This window comes from Silurus aristotelis (assembly GCF_946808225.1).
Source record: "Silurus aristotelis genome assembly, chromosome: 4".
In the NCBI taxonomy this organism is placed as follows: domain Eukaryota; kingdom Metazoa; phylum Chordata; class Actinopteri; order Siluriformes; family Siluridae; genus Silurus; species Silurus aristotelis.
The window spans coordinates 20,250,775-20,259,369 of NC_139577.1; positions in this window are offsets into that span (position 1 = coordinate 20,250,775).

An 8,595-nucleotide genomic window follows, 5' to 3' on the forward strand; every position below is an offset into this window, starting at 1 on the left:
TTCTAATGATTGCTCCAACAGTGGAACTTTTTTCACCAAGCTGCTTGGCAATTTCCCCCGTAGCTCTTTCCAGCCTTGTGGAGGTGTACAATTTTGTCTCTAGTGTCTTTGGACAGCTCTTTGGTCTTGGCCATGTTAGTAGTTGGATTCTTACTGATTGTATGGGGTGGACGGGTGTCTTTATGCAGCTAACGACCTCAAACAGGTGCATCTAATTTAGGATAATAAATGTAGTGGAGGTGGACATTTTTAAGGCAGACTAACAGGTCTTTGAGGGTCAGAATTCTAGCTGATAGACAGGTGTTCAAATACTTATTTGCAGCTGTATCATACAAATTAATAGTTTAAAAATCATATATTGTGATTTCTGGATTTTTTCTTTTAGATTATGTCTCTCACAGTGGACATGCACCTACAATGACAATTTCAGACCCCTCCATGATTTCTAAGTGGGAGAACTTGCAAAAAAGCAGGGTGTTCAAATACTTATTTTTCTCACTGTATATATATATGTTCAGAGCAAATGTCAGAATAAGGTAAAAAAAAAAAATCATATATATATATATATATATATATATATATATATATATATATATATATATATATACAGTACAGACCAATAGTTTGGACACACCTTCTCATTCAAAGAGTTTTCTTTATTTTCATGACTATGAAAATTGTAGATTCACACTGAAGGCATCAAGGGGTATTTGACCAAGAAGGAGAGTGATGGGGTGCTGTACTGTACTGTATATATATATATATATATATATATATATATATATATATATATATATATATATATATATATATATATATATATATATAAAATATATAATATAATATGATTTTTCTTACCTTATTCTGACATTTGCTCTGAACATAACTGATTGTGTACTATTGTTGATTGGCTGATTGGATATTTACACAAATGTGTAGGGAGTGTGCAGGGGGTGTTAATAATAAACTGGGCAGTGGGTGTATACAGTGTCTTTACATGCTACAGTATATCAGCAAAAAAACATTTTTAAGGCATTTCAAAGCAATACCTGAAAAAGTAAACACCTTTGCAATTGCATTTGGCAGAGAAAACTTGGCATGCAACATGCACATCACAATTAATTGGTCTCATCTCACTGCAATCTAATTTGTTAGCATGACAAGTTGCAGGCTGATCAATTAGGTGAATCTCTGTGGTCCATGTTGTGGGATGGTGCAGGCTCACAGGGACCTGGGGATGGCTAAAGTGAGCTTAGTGCATGCAGGTTTGTTTTCATGCTGTCCCTGCTGATCTGCACTGTATATGTGTTCACACGGCCTCCTGACTATGTGTCCCTAAAGCTGATGAATAGCTGTGCCTTTGGTTCTGCTGCTCTCCTTGGGACAAGGACATTCATTAGACTCTCAGTCTCATCAAAGTAGAGCAAGATATGACTAATAGACCCCCCTCTTTCTTTCAAAAATAGTACCTCTTTTATTTACTAACTAGAGCACATGGTTAAATAATCTGATTGAAAAAGGCTAAGAAATATAAGGAATATCAAATTAATGTGTGTTCAGGTTTTCAGGCTTTTTATGCTGCAACAGTAGTTGGAAGTCACTTTATGAGAGGAACCAATGGATTTCCCACCCAGTGCTACGATCAATCACACTGAAACGCACTTGAATCCTTAGCACAGTATCTGATATCTGTTCTATCTTTCTCTTCATATGATTATGAAACACTAAGTCTTCTGCAATTTCTCTCTAAAAGTACTCTCAAATTGATGTAATTTTTTTATGCTCCATATATATATATAGCTTCCTCTACATGGCATAAAAATAGTTTGAACCTAATTTATAAAAAGCCATTAACAGACTCTGAAAATAGGTAGACACCAAAATGCTGCATTATTATCCATTTCACTTGCCATAATTTCTCACATTACCCTTTAGTGTTTCAATCTTCGGACCGTTTCTCTGTGGAAAGAGGTTATTTGTAGGCTCTCTTGATGGGGTGCTAGCTCAATGCTTGTAATTAAGCCCACTCCGAGACACTCAGCATTGCCTGGCAGCTTGTTACATTTATAACGTCATTAATGTGGTGTGTACCATGTACATGCACAAACACCAGGCAAACCCAAATCAGTCTATCCTCCGAAACACTGCATAATTGGACTATTCCCCAAGCGAGGAGCTGTTAAGTATGCTCCTTGCTGAATTATGGATAGCTGGCAAAATGGGCAATAAAATATGAATGGCCGGTTTTTGTAGCCTTTGCTGCTGTTATGAGTGCAGATGTTAGATGCTCAGCTTGCGAGCTTTAATAAAAAAAAATTTTTTTGCTGCATTGGAAAGAGCATCCAGCCCTTATGGGCTCTTCCACTGAAACATATGGCTATAGATGATCATCTAAAATGCCTGTCCCCATGTTTACCTTTCTTTCAAGCATCCATCTGTGTAGCATATTAAGTGAGGGAGTGTAATATATTATAATATATTTTAGAGTGCTAATGGCAGCATATTTTAATGACTTGCTGTGTTAAATTTTTTAGTCAGTTTCTCAAATCTGCACTCCTGTACACAGGGAAGATTTGCTTTTGAATGAATGCTTTTTTTTTTTTCCATGAGCATTGTCATGAGCTTTCCTGTCCCTTGTGCTTCATGCTGAATTAGACAGAGCATAAGACAGACAGACAGACAGCTGAAGGAGAAGCAGGAGAGCAGTCTATTGGCTGTTTCAATGTGCTGGGAGTAAAGCATGTGGTGTTCCTGCACATGGAGCTCTACAGGATGTCGTTTAACAACCATGGCCAAGCAGAAGCTAATGTTGCCCAGCTACAACAGCCTGTCACACATTCAAGGTGGGATAGCAGAATGGCGTGTGTGTTTTGTATGTGTATGTGTATGTGTATGTGTATGTGTATGTGTATGTGTATGTGTATGTGTGTAGAATAACAGTAATAAGAATAAAAAAGACCCAGCATTGCTGAGGACAGAATTCATATTCTGGTGTCATGCCAGCAGGTTAATAATGTTGTCCCAGTGCCCTCTATAACTCTTATCGTTACCCAGCTCAACACTGCCTCATGTTACGTCCGAGATGCATGTTAAATTATTTTTTCCGTGCAGATACTGTCATGGCATTATGCTGTATTGCGAACACGAGCTTGGAATGCAAAGTGAGAACCGCTCAATAACGTAAATGAGTAACAAATATGAATTGTAAGATTGATTCATGACATAGACAAACCTAATCCACATCAATTATAAAAACAGCAGTGTATACAGGGAACATGCTGCTGCTCCTTTGTTGTGTATCATTTTAATCATTATTACAAATCTAAGGTTCCTTAAATGTTTTTTCAAACAATTCTAATGTATTTTAGGCTGCACATCAAGCAGAATGTATACTATTTTTTACAGTCTCTGCAAAAACACTAAGTAATAATAATATATTGTGTGCGTGTGTGTGATTGTGTGTGTGTGTGTGTGTGTGTGTGTGTGTGTGTGTGTGTGTGTGTGTGTGTTTTAATGCAGATGTGTCTCTGCTGGATGTCTGAGCTTCATTTTGCAGAGCTCATTAGCAGGACCTGGACCTGGTGGACAAATGTGCATATAGGAGTGAAGAGACTTAGAGGTGAGCAACATGGTGTAAATGTGCAGTGTAATAATGGGGGGAAAAAGACAGAGTGTTATTTTTGCTTACTGATTCTTCTTTAGAGAGATATGATATTAATGAAGCAGGGGCCACTGTGCTTTCACCACACCACTAAAGCCACTGTAATGGACTGATAAAGCATTTTGGACCTCAGGGTGTGTGTTGGGGTTTAAACTAAATAGCTGTGTGAATGGTGGAGACAAGGGGAGGTGGGTTAGTGAGCTATGTGTTGAATAATAAAAAGCTTAGGTCAGTTTTGGGTTTTGTTTTTGCGATACTTTAGGCGGAGAAGTGTAAATAATGGATATATAATAGTGTTTAGGCAAGGTGAGTTACTGGTATAGTGGTGTTTTTTGGATGTAACTAAAGGCTATCTCCGTAGGTCTGGCTCTGTATAGTTTGTCATACACATTCAGATAATGACCCATCTGCTACTGCCTGATGATCAAGCAGCTTGATGCAAAGGGGGAGTGGGTGTTGAAAGCATTGTTGAAATATGAGTTTTACAAAGCCATTCCTCCATTACAGGAGACCTACTGCTCTCTAGAGGTGTTTTTTAGTATTACATAGCAGTATTATTGTGTGATCACCACTTTAAAATAAAGACAGTGATTATCTAAGACATTATAGATTATAGATATTTATTTGCTGTTTTGTGCCTTTTCAGCATCACCACTGAGAGCTTTTTATATGGCTGTGAAGAAGGAGGCAAAACAGAAACAGTATAAATATGTTCTGGAGTGCATTTGGTAATCATGTAATCAATAGGTTCCTGCAGTTCTCTGTTTGTAGATGTGATATTTGACCTACTCGAGCAGCACATTGTTCTCTTTTCTGTGTACAAAAGGAGTTGTTATTTCTGCATCACTTGCTGGTCTGCTGACCATATGCATTGTCATATAAAGGGTCAAATGTAGTACTTTAATAGCAAATCTTTGTGTGAACTATAAAAATGTAAAATGGCTAGAATGGGCAGTTTGCCCGAAAGGGAGGAAAAAATTAATAAAATGTCCACTTACTCTCCACTTTACTAAAAACACCATCATTTTTTTGCACAAATCACCAAGTTAATTAAATTAGATTCGATTTGTATAATGCTTTTAATATCACTACAAAACAGTTTTCATAAATATGAGGATTTTCCTCTAGATCCCTAATGAGATGACAATGAGAAACTGCCTAATAAAAAACTGAGTGCTGCTAGAACATAAAGGATAATGAAATTATGTTTATTACAGGGAACAATCAAATAGTTAACAGAGAAAACCAAAACTCTGTATACAATTTGACTGTATACATCTTTGAGCAACAAACTGATTTAGTTCAAGTTAATAAGGAACCCGATAAATTAAAAGTCATGTTTTAACAAGAGCTATTGCGTCATCAACCACTGGAAAAAATCAGGAAAGTGTCTCTTAGCCAATCAGATCATGTGAGAAGAGTTTTTGTACTGCAAGTCTCTACATATGCTAGCAAGTGTATGTAAATAAACAACAGAATTCAACCCAGAAAGTAAACTGAGTATATGAAGAAACAGAACATAAAACACATATTCAAATGAAGTGTTATTAATAAATAGGTTTAAGATTATTATCTTGTATCCAGCAATACCCTGAGACTTGGTAGGTTTAATAACATAGCTGTGGTGTTTCACAAACTGGCAGATCCACTCTATATATTAAAGTACATCAATCAGAGTCTACAGGCAGACTGCCATAGAAATGCCATATGCCATCGTGCCCAGCTTAAATGAGCTCTGGATGTCCACCAAGACTCTGGAGCATTGTGTTGCTGGCAGCACTGGGACTGTGATGCAAGAAGACAGCTCATATGTATTTAGTGTTCATCCAATCCCTTTTCAGGACTTTCTCCTTGCTTCTAATTTAACTCCTCTTCTAATTTCCTTTCCAGGGCCTCAGTTTTAATTTCTGGACTTCTTTTCCGAATTTGAACACTGCCATTATGTGCTCTATTGCTCCCAAAGATTTAGTGAGCTACCCAGATTTACCCGCAGCTATCAAGTTGCTCAGTAACGGTTCTTGATTTTCCATCTAAATCAAAAGTCATTGTTAATGACTTTGTCAAGTAGCCAAGCAGTGCAGACTTTAAAGATCGTATTTCCATTATCACACATGTTTTGCGAGTCATCTGTCTTAAGACTGGGCCAGACTGCATGACGGATGTAGGGCTTGTACAAGCCTTAAAATGTTGCAGTATAACTGCTGATAGCTTTCTCTCAGGATTCTGGTTAATAGAATTGTACAGTGTGCAGCTGTTAAGAGTACGCAGTGCATGAGTTAAAAAGAAAAAGAAATGCATGCTTTTTTACTCTCTGTGATTGTACTGTATTTTGTACAGTATGTCTTATTTCTTTAATAGCAAAGCTTCAAAATCTGCAATAAATGGTTTGCCTTGATGATCTGTGTCATTAATAACCTTTGTGTTGTGTTTGTTACTTAATTATACAGATACTTTTCACAGGGTCACCCAGGCCATATCTTAACATGCAATGCAAATAAAATCCTGAAAAAAATTGTTTAATCTGATTACTTTGACTATTTATTTGGACTGTAAAGTGAGGCTTATTCTTACCCTCATTCTGACTTTTTCCGACAGACCAGTCAGTAAATAAGTTAAGATGAATAACACTCTACCTCTAAACATGCCAACACAAAATACACAAACAAAACACCAATGTTTAGATGTTTAGCTCAGAAAGAGCTGCTTTGTTCATCAGCAAGCAGCAAAGCACTGTCAATGATGTGAAAAACAGCCAATCTTCTTCTTCTTCTTTCGGCTGCTCCCATTAGGGGTCGCCACAGCGGATCATCCGTCTCCATACCACCCTGTCCTCTACATCTGCCTCTTTTACACCAACTACCTGCATGTCTTCCCTCACCACATCCATGAACCTCCTCCTTGGCCTTCCTCTTTTCCTCCTACCTGGTGGCTCCATCCTCAGCATTCTTCTATCAATATAATTAATGTCCCTCCTCTGCACATGTCCAAACCATCTCAATCTCGCCTCCCTCACCTTGTCACCAAAACATCCTACATGCGCTGTCTCTCTAAAAAAATCATTTCTAATCTTGTCCATCCTCGTCACTCCCAACAAAAACCTTAACATCTTCAGCTCTGCTACCTCCAGCTCCATCTCCTGTCTTTTACTCAATGCCACTGTCTCTAAACCATACAACATCGCAGGTCTCACCACAGTCCTATAAACTTTCCCTTTCATTCTTGCAGATACCCTACTATCACAAATCACTCCTGTCACTCTTCTCCACCCACTCCACCCTGCCTGCACTCTTTTCTTTACTTCTCTAACACACTCTCCATTACTTTGCACTGTTGACCCCAGGTACCTGAACTCCTCCACCTTTTCCAGCTCTTCTCCCTGCAACCGCACCCCTCCACTGCCCTCCCTCTCATTCACACACATGTACTCTGTCTTACTCCTACTGACTTTCATTCCCCTTCCCTCCAACGCATATCTCCACCTCTCCAGACTCTTCTCCACCTGCTCCTCTCACCACAAATCACAATATCATCCGCAAAGGATCCTCCAGGGAGACTCCTGTCTGACCTCGTCCGTCAACCTGTCCATCACCACTGCAAACAGGAAAGGGCTCAGGGCCGATCCTTGATGCAGTCCAACCTTCACCCTGAACCAGTCTGTCGTACCTACTGCACACTTCACTGACGTCACACTGTCCTCGTACATGTCCTGCACCACCCTCACATACTTCTCTGACACACCTGACTTTCTCATACAATACCATAACTCCTCTCTTGGCACTCTGTCGTAAGCTTTCTCTAAATCCACAAATACACAATGCAATTCCTTCTGTCCTTCTCTATACTTCTCCATCAACATCCTCAAAGCAAATAAGGCATCTGTGGTGCTCTTCCTCGGCATGAAACCATACTATTGCTCACAGATGGTCACCTCTTCTCTCAGCCTGGCTTCCACTACTCTTTCCCATAACTTCATGGTGTGACTGATCAACTTAATTCCCCTGTAGTTACTGCAAGACTGCACATCTCCTTTATGCTTAAAGATCGGTACCAGCACACTCCTTCTCCATTCCTCAGGCATCTTCTCACCTTCCAAAATCCTGTTAAACAACCTGGTCAAAAACTCCACTGCCATCTCTCCTAAACATCTCCACGCTTCTACCGGTATGTCATCTGGTCCAACCGACTTTCCATTCTTCATCCTCTTAATCGCTGCTCCCACTTCCTCCTTACTAATCCTATCTACATCCTGCTTCACCAATTCCACATCGTCCAACCTTCTCTCTCTCTGATTTTCCTCATTCATCAGCTGCTCAAAATACTCCCTCCACCTTCTCAACACACTCTCCTCACTAGTCAACACATTTCCCTTTCCATCCTTTATTGCTCTAACTTGCAGTACATCCTTCCCAGCTCGGTCCCTCTGCCTGGCCAATCAGTATAAATCCTTTTCTCCTTCCTTAGTGTCCAACCTCTCATACAGCTTCTCATATGCCTTTTCCTTGGCTTTCGCCACATCCCTCTTTACCTGCTGCCACATCTCCTTGTACTCCTGCCTACTTTTCTCATCACTCTGTCTATCCCACTTCTGTTTTGCCAACCTCTTTCTCCTTATGCTCTCCTGCACTTCCTCATTCCACCACCACGTCTCCTTGTCTTGCTTTCCATTTCCAGAAGTCACACCAAGTATTTTTCTAGCTGCCTCTCTCATCACTCCTGCAGTAGTTGCCCAATCATCCAGCACCTCTTCAACACCACCGAGCCTCTGTCTGACCTCTTCCCTAAACCTCACACTACACTCTTCCTCCTTAAGTTTCCACCATCTTATTCTTCTTTCAGTCCTCACTCTCCTCCTCTTCTTCTTCGCCTCCAAAACCATTCTACAGACCACCATCCGATGCTGTCTAGCTACACTGTCCCCTGCCAACACCTTACAG